Genomic DNA, 17,090 nt, shown 5'->3' with positions numbered 1-17,090 from the left:
GAAATCGAGGCAAAACGTCATCATCCCGCCTTCCGAGTCTCGCGGGTTTTGGAACCTATATAAGGTACCCGCGTCGGCGCCATTTTCTCACTCGGCTGTGGACAGTGAAGAGGGAGGGTGGGAGTTAGGGCTGGCTGGGCTGTGTAGTGTAGTGTAGTGTAGTGCAGAGTAGAGTTGTGCTGTGCTGTGCTGCGCTGTGCTGCTGTTGTCCACTACTTCAAAGTCCATAGGGGCTGGCTGTGTTGTGCTGTGCTGCTGTTGTTAATAGGGGCTGTGTCCACTACTTCAAAGTCCATAGGGGCTGGCTGGACTGTGTTGTGCAGTCAGTTCTCCATAGGGGCTGTGTCCACTCCAAAGTCCTGTGCAGTGTCCCAGTCCTAAAGGGGTGCTGTAGTGTTGTCCAGGGGGTGCTCTGTCCATCAGGGGTGCTCTCCCCAAGTGCTAAAAAAATTATATTTTTTGAGTGTTTGTGAATTGTGTGCGCAGTAGCCGCACGTGCATCAACAAAGTAGTGCCAAGCGTGCGCCTGTGTCATAAGTAAAGGGCCGGCTGGCTTGACCGTTAAAGGGTGCTGTAACCCCCAAAGTACACTGCAAACCAAAAAAATATATATTTTCTGTGTTTGTGAATTGTGTGCGCAGTAGCCGCACGTGCATCAACAAAGGAGCAGCGCCAAGCGTGCGCCTGTGTCCCATAAGTAAAGAGCCGGCTGGCTCATTTCTTAAAGGCTGGTGTAACCCACAAAGTGCACTACTCTCCAGCAAAAATAAAAAAATATTTTCTGTGTTTAGCCGCACGTATATATCAAATCGATATAACATAAATGGAGGACCAAACTTTCTCCGATAAAAATAAAATAGAGAAAGATCAAGAACCACTTCCTCCTAGTGCTGAAGCTGCTGCCACTAGTCATGACATAGACGATAACATGCCATCAACGTCGTCTGCCAAGGCCGATGCCCAATGTCATAATAGAGGGCACATACAATCCCAAATGACAAAGTTCAGGAAAATGACCTTGAAAAAAACATTTAAATCAGCTGAAGAGAAACGTAAACTTGCCAATATGCCATTTACGACACGGAGTGGCAAGGAACGGCTAAGGTCGATCCCTAGTATGTTCATGACTAGTGGTTCAGCTTCACATGACGATGGAAGCCCTCCTCCCACTAAAAAATTCAAAGGAGTTAAGCTGGCAAAAGCACATCGAAGAAATGTGCTTTCTAAGAAGATATCACAAATCCCCAAGGAGAGTCCAAGTGTGGTGGTGGTTGCGATGCCTGACCTTCCCAGCACTGGATGGGAAGAGGTGGCTCTTTCCACCATTTGCACGCCCCCTGCAAGTGCTGAAAGGAGCACCCACAGTCCACTTGCTGATATGCAAATTGAAGATGTCACTGTTGAAGTACAACAGGATGAGGATACTGGTGTAGCTGGCGCTGAGGAGGAAGTTGGCGAGGAGGATTCTGATGGTGATGTGGTTTGTTTAAATCAGGCTCCGGGGGAGACAGTTGTTGTCCGTGGGATGAAAAAGCCCATCATGGTCATGCCTGGGCAGAAGACCAAACATTCCACCTCTTTGGTCTGGCAATATTTCTATCCAAATCCGGACAACAACTGTCTTGCCATATGTACCTTATGTAAAGGTGGAATAAGTAGGGGTAGGGACGTTAACCACCTAGGAACATCCTCCCTTATACGGCACCTGCAGCGCGTTCATAATAAGTTACTGTCAAGTTCAGAAACTTTGGCTAAGACCGTAAGCAGTCCAGGGACAACTAAATCCCGTTGTCCTGTTGTATCCAAGCGCCTGCAAACCACACCGTCAACTCCCTCCTCGTCAATTTCCTCCTTAGTCAGGATCGGAAGTAGTCCTGCAGGCCATGTCACTGGCATGACTGACTCTCCTATCCCGGATTCCTCCAGAGGATCCTGCATTGCTACGCCTCCTGCTGCAGCTGCTGCTGTTGCTGCTGCTGGGAGTCGTTCATCATCCCAGAGAGGAAGTAGGAACACCACTACTTTTACAAAACAATTGACCCTCCAACAGTCCTTAGCGAGGAGGATGAAGTACGACAGCAGTCATCCTGAAGCAAAACGTATAACTGAGGCCTTGACTGCTATGTTGGTGTTAGACGTGCGTCCGGTATCCGCCATTAGTGCAGTGGGATTTAGACAATTGATGGAGGTAGTGTGTCCCCGGTTCCAAATCCCGTCTAGATTCCACTTCACTAGGCAGGCGATACCGAGACTGTACAGAAACGTCAGAAAAAGTGTCCTCAGTGTCCTGAAAAATGCCGTTGTACCCAATGTCCACTTAACCACGGACATGTGGACAAGTGGAACAGGGCAGACTAAGGACTATATGACTGTGACAGCCCACTGGGTAGATGTATCACCTTACGCAGCAACAGCAGCAGCGTCACCAGTCGCAGCATCTCAGAAACGCCAGCTCGTTACAAGGCAGGCTACGCTGTGTATCACCGGTTTCAGTAAGAGGCACACCGCCGACAACCTCTTAGAGAAACTGAGGGAAATCATCGCCCAGTGGCTTACCCCACTTAGACTCTCCTGGGGATTTGTGATATCTGACAACGCCACCAATATTGTGCGGGCATTACATCTGGGCAAATTCCAGCACGTCCCATGTTTTGCTCACACAATAAACTTGGTGGTGCAGAATTTTCTGAAAAGCGACAGGGGCGTGCAGGAGACACTTTGGGTGGCCCGAAAAATTTCTGGCCACTTTCGCCATTCAGCGACTGCGTGCCGAAGACTGAAGCGCCAGCAAACACTCTTGAACCTGCCCCGCCATCACCTGAAGCAAGAGGTTGTGACGCGGTGGAACTCAACCCTCTATATGCTTCAGAGGATGGAGGAGCAGCAAAAGGCCATTCAAGCCTATACATCCACCTATGACATAGGCAAAGGAGGGGGTATGCACCTGACTCAAGCACAGTGGAGAATGATTTCCGTGTTGTGCAAGGTTCTCCAGCCCTTCGAACTTGCCACACGTGAAGTCAGTTCAGACACTGCCAGCTTGAGTCAGGTCATTCCCCTCATCAGGCTTTTGCAGAAGCAGCTGGAGAAAGTGAAGGAGGAGCTAAGACGGAGCGATTCCGCTCGGCATGTGGGACTTGTGGATGAAGCCCTTCATTCGCTTTGCCAGGATTCCAGGGTGGTCAATCTGTTGAAATCAGACCACTACATTTTGGCCACCGTGCTCGATCCTAGGTTTAAAGCCTATGTGGTGTCTCTCTTTCCGGCCGACACAAGCCTGCAGAGGTGCAAAGACCTGCTGGTGAACACACTGTCAGCTGAAGCGGCACGTGACACGTCAACAGCTCCTTCTTCATTTTCTCCCACAACTGGGGCTGCCAGGAAAAAACTTAGGTATCCTAAGCAACCCGCTGGCGGTGATGCAGGGCAGGCAGGACCAAGTTTGGACATCTGGTCCGGACTGAAGGACCTGGCAACAATTTCTGACATGTCTACTGTCACTGCATATGATACTGTCACCATTGACAGAATGGTGGAGGATTACATCGGTGACAGCATCCAAGTAGGCATGTCAGACAGTCCATACCTGTACTGGCAGGAAAAAGAGGCAATTTGGAGGCCCCTGTACAAACTGGCTCTATTTTACCTGAGTTGCCCCCCTCCAGTGTGTACTCCGAAAGAGTGTTTAGTGCAGCCGTGAACCTTCTCAGCGAAAGGCGTAGGAGGTTGCTTCCACAGAATGTGGAGAAGATGATGTTCATCAAAATGAATTATCAGCTCTTCCAGGGAGACCAGCCTCCAGAACGTACAGAGGGACCTGTGGTGGTGGATTCAAGTGGGGACGAGTTAATACTTTGTGAGGATGAGGATGTACACACTGAAGAGGGTGAGGAATCGATGGATGAGGAGGATGAGGATGACATCTTGCCTCCGTAGAGCCAGTTTGTGCAGGGACAGATTAATTGCCAGCTTGTTTTGTGGGGGCCCAAACGAACCAATCATTTCAGCCACAGTCGTGTGGCAGACCCTGGCGCTGAAATGATTGGTTTGTTAAAGTGTGCATGTCCTGTTTATACAACATAAGGGTGGGTGAGAGGGCCCAAGGACAATTCCATCTTGCACCTCTTTTTTTTCTTTGCATTATGTACAGTTTGGGGCCTAGTTTTTCAACCTGCCATCCTGTCTGCCACTGCAGTGTCACTCCTAGATGGGTCACGTGTTTGTGCCGCCCACTCGTGTCGCTTAGCATAGTCATCCAGCTACCTCGGTGCAACCTTTTGGACATAAAAACACTATTGTGAGGTGTGAGGTGTTCAGAATAGACTGGAAATGAGTGGAAATTAAGGTTATTGAGGTTAATAATAGCATAGGAGCAGAAAAACCTACAAATTCTGTGATTTTTAGCTGTTTTTATGCTTTTTAAAAAAAAAATACAGATCCAAAACACAAAACCCAGAACCCAAAACACGGAAGGGTGGTTTTGGCAAAACCAATCCAGATCCAAAACACGAAGAAAGATCCAGATCCAAAACCAAAACACAAAAAGTGGCCGGTGCACACCCCTACTATCTATCTATCTATCTATCTATCTATCTATCTATCTATCTATCTATCTATCTATCTATCTATCTATCTATCCTAAAATCAAAGCACAAGAAGGGGGTGCCACATCGTGCATCAAATAGTAAAACAATTTATTGCAATCATAAACCACTGAAAAAGGCATACGTACCAATATTGGCCGTTAAAATGACAGCAAGTATAGCGGATTTATACAGAGATACCGCAGGCAATACACCAGGCTTCACCGGGCAGACACGTCACAGGAACGTCTCAACGCCAAGCTTGCTTGGCATTGTGACATTCCTGTGACGTGTCTGGATTCAGGTAAATTACTGGGGAAGTTTTATATATACTGTATAAAACAAACCAAGACTCCGGCACTCCAGCTGTAACAAATACACGTAGATGCCCCGGGGCCCTCCCAAAAAGAATCCACTATTAATCTGTCGATTTCTTTTCTTTTTCTTTCTTAAACTCACTCAAATTTCTATGACCTTTGGCGGATGATGGAGATAAGCTTTCAATGGTAAACATAATGATCTTTGATTCAAATAAACTCTAGTCTAGGCATTACCAGACAGAACCAGCTCGCTCATATTACCAATATTCTCTCTATGACTATCTTTATTTAATTAATGTAGAGTATATCATCCTTTAGCTAAGACCTCATTTTATTAAACCTCATATTATTAAAACCAAAATGGCGCTGGGCGCACTATGCTGTAACAGTGTGGTGATTAATTCTGTAAAAGACTCGAGTGCCACCCATTCCCACTGTATGTGTGTGTGTGTATATATACATATATATATATATATATATGTCTGGACTTGCACTCTGATAAAGACAACTCCTTGGGTGGTTGGATGACCTTAGTAGTAAGATGGTCAGGCTTAAATGAAGACTGCGGCACCCCAAGATTATTGAAAATAATCATACATGTATTGGCATACACCACCAACATTTCAGAGCCCCTTGTGGCTCTTTTTTCAAGGCAATCCAGTAAACATAGCCACAGGGGCTCTGAAACGTTGATGCCAATATATGCAAGCTTATTTACAAGAATCTTGGAGTGCAGTCTTTATTTAAGCCTATATATTACAGGCAGTATATGACTTACAGTGCCACTGCCGGTGCCAGTCGCGCCATCGCTTCCCTGCATCCTGCGGTCACTGCTCTGCCCCATTCCCGGCTTGGTTACAGGCTCAGCTAGACCCCCGGCTCCTGCGCTGGTGGGCGTGGTTGCTGATGGACTCGGAGGCGGAGCCGTGAGGTGGCACTCACGTGCTCCGCAATGGCCCATGGGAGGAGCTGCTGCAGCAGCCCTCCCACGGCCATTTCACATATTACTGCTGAATGAGCTTCTGCGCATGTGCAGAAGCTCATTCATGACTGCTGCCCGATCGGAGCTGGGCTCCGATCGCGGTAGCGGCCTTCAGAGCGGCCGGCCGGTGGTTAGTGTAAAGCGGCATATCAGAGGGGAGATGGGACCGACCCAGCAGGGACTTTCCCGCCGTCCCGGTGGCCCAATCCGCCCCTGGTGAGGGTGGACCCTTATGAAGTTATATATACAGTGGCCTAAGCCAATCTCTCTCTCTCTCTCTCTCTCTCTCTCTATATATATATACATATGGGGCCAATAAAATCCTACATTAATTAGGATTTATCTCAGTGTAATATTAGGGGGGTAACGCCAGGCTTTGCACCAGCTCATAGATATAAGTCAGTAGATAGAGATAGGAACCACTACTGATGGCCCTGATCCTGCAACACCCAGTGGACAATCTGAAAGTTGCTATGAAGTTGCCCTTGAGGGTACTATATGTCAGTACTACTGAGTATTGCACATGCAGGTAGAGGGTGACACTGTGCAGTGTGCATAAAACCCGCTCACTCCCGCATAGTCGCGATCCCTGATCATACATCTCATCGGTGACTGTACCGGCAACTAGATCCCTGGAGTTCTGCAGCTAGTCCCAGGTAAGCACTGCAAGGGGATCCCAGGGTCAGTACTTACCTGCAGCTCTTATAGCTGCTCTCTCGGGGTCCAGGCACTGGGCAGCAGGACAGGGAGCAGCGCTGCTATGAGTGCCTGATGTTAGATCCTTCCCTCCCATAGCACCAGAACACACACCTTCCTGCACCACACATCCTCTATGTCACATGGGAGGGTGTAGAAGATCTGGAGGTGAGCTGCACCCTGCCCATACTACTGCAGACGCCGGTGCCTGGAAAAGGGCTCCAGGACACGTGGCCCCCTGTCCTGACACCTGCTGCTGCTCCCATGCAGGTGTCACTGGTATCGAGGGGGTGGAGGGGGATCGGAGATGCAGTGCCACTTGAACTGCTGCTGTCTCTCTCCCTGCTGCCAGCACACAGCTCTTGACTGGGGGGTTGGGAGCCCACACCACTGGCCCTCTGTCAATCCTAGCGGTGCTCAGGCCAGGATGCAGAGAGGCAGCAGCGGTACCGGTGACTGTCTGAGGGGCTGTCAGAGGTGAGTGTGACAAAAAGTAGGCGGACACTGCCGGCTACTTATCAATCAGTTGGGGGGAACCTTCCCCCTACACTATAGTGATTAGTTGGGAAAAATCAAAGGTTTGTTTTTCCCAACTGGTTGGAAAGACCGTTTTTGGACGTTTTTTGTGGGAGCAAACAAATAATTATCATTTGCTCCCACACACTACATGATTATCATTCCAACCGACCAACTAGTTGGCTGGATGGAATGATATTGTCCTGGCATATGGATAGCATAACACTTAATGGGCACATCCCAAATATCCTACAATCAAATCTGCACATTCCAGGGGAAAGAAAACCCATTGTACATAACGTTTTAATGAATTTGTTTTGGGCATTTGTCTATGAATTTACTGCATGTTTAACATTATTACACTATGCAGGTTTTCTTTCTTTCCCTGTTATGTACCAGCAATACAATTAGGATGAAATCTCATTGTTACCGTTAGGACAATGACATGTTGTTAATGGAAGGATATTTTGTTTGATTCATGAACATGTGTGTATTCTTTAATTTTATTTCAACACCCCAATTTAGCACCCGCTATCTCACTTCTTTATATTTTTTTGCCATATTTTGGGTAGAAGCTCTTTCGGGGATCAGGAGCAGCCCCTATATGGTAAATAATATTCTGCACAGCATTGTTTTTATTACCAGGAAGTGGCAGCTGAAACCACCCAGACATTGCCTAGAAATGGTCATCTTTCAAAACTCACTGTGCAGACTAGGAGGAGACATGAGAAAAGCCAAAGATTTGTATACAAACCTGATGATTTACATATAAATCCAATGTTTGGGGCTCTGCGCATGTGTATAACAGGTCCTGCATGATCGCTTGCCGTCCCTCCTTAGCTGCAGCAAGATTGACAAGCTGTAGCATTTGAGGGCGGAGACCAGGACCGTCTCCGCCCTCAAAATGGGGGCGTGTCACCCTTCTTTTGTAGGCATGCGGGGTGGCGTGTCACCCTTGTTTTGTAGGCATGCGGGGTGGCGTGTCACCCTTGTTTTGTAGCCATGCTTCATCTGATGCAGACTTCCGGGACCTGGCTAACCATTTGCAATAGCCAGTTTGCATACAAATCTGAAAGGCTCCAAAATACAGGTTTTTGACAAAGTGCAAAATAATATATGTACCGTAAACATAACACTGCCAGCTACACCTCAAAAAACACATACTTCCAGTGAAGTATAGTGGTGGTAGAAGTTTTCTGTGGAACTGATTTTCATCATTAAAATACCCCCCTCCCCCGCAAGTCAGAAGATATCGGCTTTACTCTACCTTGGCACATTACTATGGATTACAATATTACATAATGTTTGGCTTGGTAGGGCTCTCAGTGCTAATCTTCCTTTGATTTGTGAGGCCTCCTAATGTGTCAGGGGTTTGTGGCCAGACACTCCATCCTCCTGGCTTCTTTTTGCATGGGACATCTAGTAGGCTAACATCTGCATTTTAATTATTTATTTCTTTGTTTTATTCTTTAACATGCTGGCCAACTTCAGCAGCTGGACAGCGTATTTTACAGTTTAGTAAAAATAATATCACGTTTTTTACTAAGGAACACTGGACATTGACAGTCATTGGTAAACACTGCTGGGTCTAAACCTGTCACTGATCACTATTGATTATTGGTGAAGTACCCCAGATATCAGCATTGAGGGATATGAGAGAATCTTATTTCTCTGTATTAAGAAGATTTTCAAAATGAGTTTGTGCCGGCATATAGTGAGACAGTTTTTTTTTTAATAAACCCTTCTTTTATTTTCTGTGATACATACTTTGTTTCTTCAGTGGATCTTGCTGCTTGACTGCTTTGAAACAACTGATGTGAAATTCACCGGTAAGAAGCATCATCACCTGTTTGACCTCTTTACAATAAGCAAAGGATTTATTTTTATAATGTCCATCTTTGATGGCTGGTAGCTGCCATGTTGATCTCTCAGTACAATACTTTAAAAAAAAAACACTTCCACCTTGACAGATAAAGTAAATAAAAATATTCTTTGGCATCATCCAGTGAACAACTTAAGTAATACAGTGGGTCCTGGCCTTCAAGATAAATAAAGTAATACATTAAAACAAATCTTATATTTCCTTTCTTTAAATGGTGCTATCATAAATATTGTGTGTAAGCCATGTTTATTATTTATACAGCAATCTGGAGGATCAATTTTATATTTGTGCCATATGGATAAAAATGGGCAAAAAAGTCCATTGTGCAATGTGATATACAGTCCACCACTAGCAATCAGTTAATCAATAAGTAACTATTAAGCGACAACTCTCTACACGTTATTTTCTAGTGTCAAAATAGCGATTTTACTAAACAGATATTTCTCTGACAAATATATTGTGACGGTGCTTTAATGTATGTAATAGAATGGTTACATTTATAAACGAAATAATATTAGAATATAAGCTCTCACGAGCAGGGCCCTCTTCCCTCATGTACTTCTCCTTACTTAAGCTTTCATCTACTCTTTACTCCCCACAAGGGCACCTGACACTTGGTTGATTATGCCCTGCTGCTTATTTTGAGTGGTATGATGCGGATGCAGCAATGTGTATAAACCATGTCCTTGTCCTGCATTGTATTGTACTGTTATACCCCTTTTACACCAGAGCAAAAACCTGGGTTTTTGCTGGGTCTACCCGGGTTGCAGCTCAGTGTAAAAGGGTCCCTGAAAAATAACCTGGGTCAAGTGACCCTGCAATCCAACCCAGGTAGCTACCAGGGTTGGACCCAGGATGGACCCAGGTAATGGTGCAGTGTAAACGGTGCAACCCGGGTTATCTGACCTGGATCATGCCTAAAATGAGCATTCACCTCCCACTTTTTATGACCTCACAGGTTTAGCAGGGCAGACCTGAGTTCAGTGTGAACAGGGCTGACCTGGGAGTAACCCAGATCAAAGGTGCAGTGTAAATGGGTCTGACCTGGGTGTGACCAGGGTTGGAACCATGTCCAAAAACCCAGGTCGGACCTGGGTTTTTGGTGGAAAAGAGGTATAAGACACTGGTTTCTTGTTCACTTATACCTCTTTTCCACCAAAAACCCAGGTCAGACACCGTTTACACAGCACCATCGATCTGGGTTATTTTCAGGTCAGCCCTGTTCACATTGAACCTGGGTCTGCCCTGCTAAACTTGTGAGATCATAAAAAGTGGGAGGTGACTGATCCACAACCATCAATCAGCTCATTTTAGACATGACCCATGTCAGATAAACCGGAATGCGTCATTTATACTGCACCATTACCAAGGTCCATCCTGGGTCTGACCCTGGTAGCTACCTGGGTTGGATTGCTGGGTCACTTGACCCAGGTTATTTTTCATGGACCCTTTTATACTGAGCTTCGACCAAGGTAGACCCAGCAAAAACCCATGTTTTTGCTCTGGAGTAAAAGGAGTATAATTTGTCTATGTACTCTGTAAGGTGCTACAGAACACTTGGGGGTCAATCTGATTAGGTGCTAATAATTGCGAGGCGTGAGTTGCTATTTTCTCATTGAATTTGCATAGTGAATTCATTTTGCAATCTAATTAGCAACTCACACTGAATCAGTCAGACTGAATTCGCATCTTTCCATTCGCACCTCCCAGAGGGTCAGAGATGGAAAGGAAAATCTTTATTTTAAGGTTAAAATGTTGGTACTCTGTGCTGAACACCTTGGACATCCCCCTAATGACTAATTAGGCAATTGGAAGTTTCCAATTAGCTTAATTAGTCCAATAATTACATGTCATTTTTTGGGGTAAAAAATAAATGATCCTCAAATTATCCCCAAATCAATGTTTTAGTCAGTTTAGGCACTCCAAATGTAATTACAATATTTTTTTAATTGAAAAATAATTGTTTTTAATAAAAAAAATTTCAATATTTCAAGGTGCCCTCAAAGTACCCCAAAATCACCTTTTTCCTAAATTTTTTTTTAATTTTTTCATTTAATTTGTTTGGGATTAAACGAAAATAGTTTGTTTTTTTATAATTTTCTTGCAGTTTTAAAAAAAAAATACAAATCAACCATTTGACACCATTTAAAAACCTACAGTACCTTCCTATTGACCACAGACAGCCTTCTATATGGTCCTGCTAACAAAATTATCAATTTTGGGGAGTCCAGGATAGTCTCCCCACTTTTTCATGCACTTATCTAAAATCTCATTTGGTAGTCAATTTGCACCCCTCTGCTACGAGTAGTGCAAATTGGCATTTTTAATTGGATTGGAGAATTCTCGGGAGCGCGCTTTGATGCAAAGTCTACGAGTTTCAAGTAACAAACTCGTTACTCGCAATTCGCATTTAATTGGATTGACCCTTTGTGGTGCTAAATAACTAAAGAATAATAATAATAATAATTTTAATATTAATAACAACAACATCACTTCAAGCTCCAAAATATATACATAACTGTCAAATATTAACATGTGAATATCCTATAAAATAACAGTTCCATCATTATCACTTCAGCCTCAGGTACTGTAAACATAATAATCTTATGTAGTAACATACAATCAACATATAAAATAACCCATGTGGTGGATGCATATGCAGAGTGCTTTTACAGAAGCGGTATGAAATACCGCTGGCCGCATGGTTCGATTCCCGGCAGCGCCTGGCCGACAACAGCAGAGTTCCCGGCAGCGGAAGCCCGACAGTGCTGGAAATCCCGATCGTGGATAGGTAAGTATGAACTAACCTAACCCCCTAACCCTCCTTAGGAGTGCCTAACCCTAACCTCCCCCCCAAGTGCCTAACCCTAATCCCCCCTCTAAGTGTCTAACCCTAACTCCCCCTTCCCTGCTGCCTAAACCTAAGTTCCCCGGGGGGGTGCCTAACCCTAACCCTCCCTCCCCCTAGCCTAACCCTAACCCCCCCGGGGAGGTGCCTAACCCTAAGTCCCCCCCGGGTGCCCTAAACCTAAACCTCCCCCCTCACGGCTGTCCGCTCACGGCACCCGGCATCACTTCGATCGGGATGCCGGGCACCGGTCTCCCGGCGTCGGAGAAATGTCAGGCGTCTACAACTAGACGCCAGCATTTCATCCCTCGCCGGGATATGACAGTCGGGAAGCCGGCTGCCGGTATTAAGGACTGGAGCACACATTGATTTTTAACTGAGAACAAGGGGTAAATTTACTAAGATGGGAGTTCTATTAAGAAGTGATGTTGCCCATAGCAACCAATCAAATTCCAGGTATTATCTTCTAGAAGGTTCTAGATAAATAAAAAGTAGAATCTGAATGGTTGCTATGGGCAACATCACTTCTTAAATAGAACTCCCATCTTAGTAAATTTACCTCCTAGAGTCAAGATGGCATTTTATTTTTGAACTAATGATTACACAGCAATATTCTATATATACAGTAAAAGCAAAAAACATGAAAAAAAAATATCAGTCCGTGGGCCTGATTCAGAGCTGAACGCTCTGACCAGAGCGCTCGCTCTGAATCAGGGCCATCCCAGCTAAATTTGGAGCGGCCTCCTGGCCGCTCGCATAGCTGTGGGTGACCACCCACAGCTTATGCAAGACGCCAAAAAGATGGTCGCGATGGTCAAAGACCATCGTGACCATCGGGCTTCCACAAGCCCAGGAGTGATTTTGGCTCTATCAGAGCCAAAATCACTCCCACTGACATCATTACTGATGTCAGTGGGGCCGGACTCAGACGGTAGGCGTTCCCATGGGAACACCTCCGTCTGGCAGTCACTCCCCCGGCACGCCCACCAAAGGGGGCGTGCCATCAATCAACATCGACAGCACGCCCCCTTTGGTGCGAGACCCGGAGCGACGGAGAGCCCGTCGCTATCCGGGTCTCGCGCATGCGCACTACGGAGCTCCCTCCGTCGTGCGCATGCGCAGTGGGGCAACATCGACCCGTTTGCGAGCGTCCTATGCTCGCGAATGGGTCTGAATGACCCCCAGTGTTCCTTTAACTGTTCAATATAAAAACATGACCATACAGTTCAATCTAAGCACAATATATGGTACATTGAAGACTATTTAAAGTGCCCCGCCTTGCTCTCTGTTGAATGTGTTATCAGCATTATTAGTCTGTAGAAGATGTACATGAGTAGTAATATATTCAATGTATTGGAGAACTTGTTTGGGCAAAGGTAGCCAAAGTTTGTTTATGAAAGGATGGGTGAGTTTATGCAAACAATGTGAAATGACATTTAAAACAGATTAATATTAAAATGACGAAAGCTGATTTCTGTGATATTGGAATAAATATTCCCTACACATCACCTCTGGCATTTTGTTCCTCAGTCTGTGCTAAGTCTACAGTATAGACTTGACTTGCACATTACTTTCCAGGAGTCCATCAGTGTGTCACATCACTGGGGCTTTGTAGATTCCGATCTACTTGTGGTTAGCTTTGTAGTTAGGAGGATAGCTGAAGCTTGAGGTCTCTTTTTTATGTAGACCAATACTAGTAGTATATGTATGGTTGCTTGTGAATATGCAGATATGGATACTTTGAGATACTTTGGAGAATACAGAATGGAGTGCAGAAAGCATGATAGAATCAGTCTGCTGATAATATTGTACCAGCTTGCCTACTCTCCCGGGACCTGCGGGAGGCTCCCAATTTTTTCGGGTAGCCCCTGCACCCCAAGAAGAGTAGGCACTTCTCCCGCATCCTGCCCACTTCCTAGTGAAGTGGGCATGAATGGGGAGAATCTTAATGGCAATCCGAGGTCCAGGGATAATGGACGGACCGAATGATGTGATTTTATGATAATCGTGTCATTTGGCCCCGTCCCCTATTTAAATATTCAAGATTCGCAGGATTTCCCCGTGAGAGGGCAGGGCCTAATAGCGTGAATACTCTGGCCCCTCTCCCATCACTGCCCACTTGAAAGTTCTTTCCAGGCCACTCCCGGAAAGGTGAAAACAAATGTCAGTAAGTAGGCTGGCTGTAGATATGACAAGAGTGAATTGCCTTAATAGAAAAACAATTACTCCTAAAAAATCTCAGCACCTTATGACCAACTACTGATAGATCCTCTATGCACACCTGCAGTAGAATACTATGAGGTGTTGCCAACCTCACAAAACTAAACAAATAAAGAAAAACGATTCTGCGCTGGAGTGCAAGTTCAATCAATGACATTTATTCATACCATATGTATCTCAATAAAAACAGCATAAATATCACAACTTGTATATGTACTGTATATGTATCTCTCTCTTTAGCTCTTATATGCAGTGTCTAGTGTAAAGGCATATTATATCACTACCTCTATATGTATAATCAAGTTAGATTGTAATCAATACATAGCATATAAACATAACAACTTTAAAATAGAAATTAGCAACAATAGGTTACATGAACAATAAAGAACCTGTGTATAACGATATTATCAGCTTGAACAAGTAAAGTGTTCCATTTACCTAAGTGGTTAATTCCAAAAATACCACTTCAGTTGGATTGTTGATTTCCAGGATTTCCTCATAAGCACATATGGAAATAGAAAAGTCATTACCTCCAGGTATTAGCTATAACATACACTTGTATCCAGATAAGTACAGTGTCCCAAGACTGACGGCAAGCAGGGGCGTCCCCCTAAAGCAGGTCCAGGTAACCTAGCATCAGATCCAGCCTGACTCACCATCCGCTGATTGTAGCTGACAAGCGGGAGAAGCTGTAACCACGGCACCGCAATCAATCCAGTCTATAAGCCGGAGCGCTGGCCGCCGTCACTTTGTCGGGTGTGCTGGTTCTAGGCCGCTGACCGCTGTGTGCCGTTCAGGTAATTCAAGGATAGCAGCACAGGAAAGATAATCAAGCACCTGGTTGAGACTTATGCATTCATGTTTTCATGCAGACTTACTGTTTACAAACCTGATTCATTTTGAAGTTGGGTGCCTAGCTCCACAATATTGTGGAGACCATAGGTGGATGGTATACCCTATTTCTGAAATATATTTACCCCACTTTATTGTTTGAAATTAACAGAGAGTGAGGGTTACACCCTCCCGCTCTTCTCTTATTCTACTCATACTACTGTAACATTTGGAGAATGTTGAATGTAATCTGAAAGTAATACTAATGCCTGTGTATCAGTTTGCATTCGTGATCCTTCTTTCAGGATTAAATGTTACAATTCTGACAGTTATTAGTACACCCTATTCTAAAAAGGGATAAGAAGATAATTTATACCCACAAAATACAATACTAGATAATAACTTCTGATTCAGTCCGTTACGACATAGAGAGATGTGTATTTTTTAAACAGATAAGGAATGTTGATTTACTGTCATAATTTTGCTGCGTGGAAGAGTAATGAAATGTAACCTTGAACTGTACAAATATCAGATTCCACATATATGATACTTGATCTAGCATAAGCACTGAGATTTATTCTGATACAAATAAAATACGCTTGTGCAATACTTTCTTTGAATTTTTGTATTATTTTGAACAAAGTGGACTCCTCATGCGAGATAGTCCTACAAACACTATTGCTGTGTGTACACCAGGGCATCCAGACACTCTCTAATAGTATTAAACATACAGTCATACCATACTGGATATGCCCAATCTCGTCTGATCTTGGAAGATATACAGTATTGGGCCTGGTCAGTACTTGGATGGGTGACCACCTTGGAATACCAGGTGTTGTAGGTAGTCTCAGATAAGAGGTGGATTGGGACAATGTTATTAACACAGCAATTTGTTCATATGTGAATACTTTTGAATCTGGTAATCACAGGGTTACTATGGGAGTCACTTTCCTGCATTATGACAATATGAATATGATATTCTTCTCAAATTCATTGTTATGGTGTAGGAATTTGACCATTTAGAATATTGTATTAATATTTTCACCACATCCACTTAAATTCATGCTTTCAAGGAGATCTGTATTATTTTAAGAATTATTATTAAAAGTTATTTTTTATATATTTGAATTTAAGAGTTCCCCAACGACAAGCCCTTCTCGTTTTCTTTGTCTTTGGTACATGTTACTTCCTGGGCTTTGCGAGCACCACCAACAAAAAGTTATGACACACAATAAGTATTGAGATGATTTATGGTTGGTTTGGAATATTTGGTACAGTATGATAAGGTTCTGTGCGGCACCCACCCTCTTTGTTCTAATGGACCATAGACTTACTCAGGACTGCGACAACTGAATGATCTGTGACCAATGCTGTGACAGTGCTGTGACTTTGCTCAGATTTACAATGCCTCAGGTGGGCGTCTCAATACATTTCCCAGCAGCTGCAACATTTGCATATTTCCGCATAGCTGCTGTGTACACAGAGATTGGCTGCAATGCCATTAGCCTACTCCACTGATTCAGGCCCTTTGTTCTACAGCATGTGCAGTGTTAGTTACAGAATAGTTACTAAAAATGGTTGTTAGACAGTGTGAGTGCAGTGTGTTACCAGTTATCCTGTGTTCCTTATTGTCATGCTTCCTTGTGGTTCTTGTGTTTGAATGTACTGTGCTAGGAGCAAGTCATATTGTTATTCATTATCATGTTTACACTGAATGTTTCTACTATCTTATTTATGAAGTGTGTTCATATAAATCCCAATAGTGCCGATTTACTGACCAAAACGGGCAGCTCTTGCAGAATAAAGGCATGGTCTAGTGGATCAGGGCAGTATTTGAGCTGCTTAAGGCCAGGGTAAGTGCAGGTCAGAGCTTAGGACCCCATTTTATTAAGCCGGTAAGTGTTCATATATTCCTATTTACAAAGAATCTAAATTTACATATAAGTACTTAAACAAGGTCTGGATCAGTGGGAAGTCACAGACTGAGACTTATACAGCAGAAGGAGCAAGGTCCTCTGAAAGCACAATGTAGTGTCCAGTGCATCGCTTTACAACAAGAGGTTCGAACTTACATTTTATCAAAGCAGGGGGTTGCTAGGTTATAAAAGTTCAAGGTCCAGAAACATGACTAGGTTAATTAAATTTGTGATCACTCAAAGATGCACTTTGGATAAAGTCAAACTTTACAATAATGAAAAGAAAATTCCTATAA

General features: G+C 44.2%; 1 pseudogene; it reads left to right on the top strand.

Annotated features, from left to right (window-relative positions):
• Nucleotides 1-15,603: 15,603 nt before the first annotated feature.
• On the top strand, nucleotides 15,604-15,722 carry LOC148474452 (5S ribosomal RNA; annotated as a pseudogene).
• Nucleotides 15,723-17,090: the final 1,368 nt, after the last annotated feature.

This window comes from Taudactylus pleione, unplaced genomic scaffold, assembly GCF_031769625.1.
Source record: "Taudactylus pleione unplaced genomic scaffold, aTauple2 ptg000845l, whole genome shotgun sequence".
In the NCBI taxonomy this organism is placed as follows: domain Eukaryota; kingdom Metazoa; phylum Chordata; class Amphibia; order Anura; family Myobatrachidae; genus Taudactylus; species Taudactylus pleione.
This window is presented reverse-complemented; position numbering and strand designations above follow the sequence as displayed.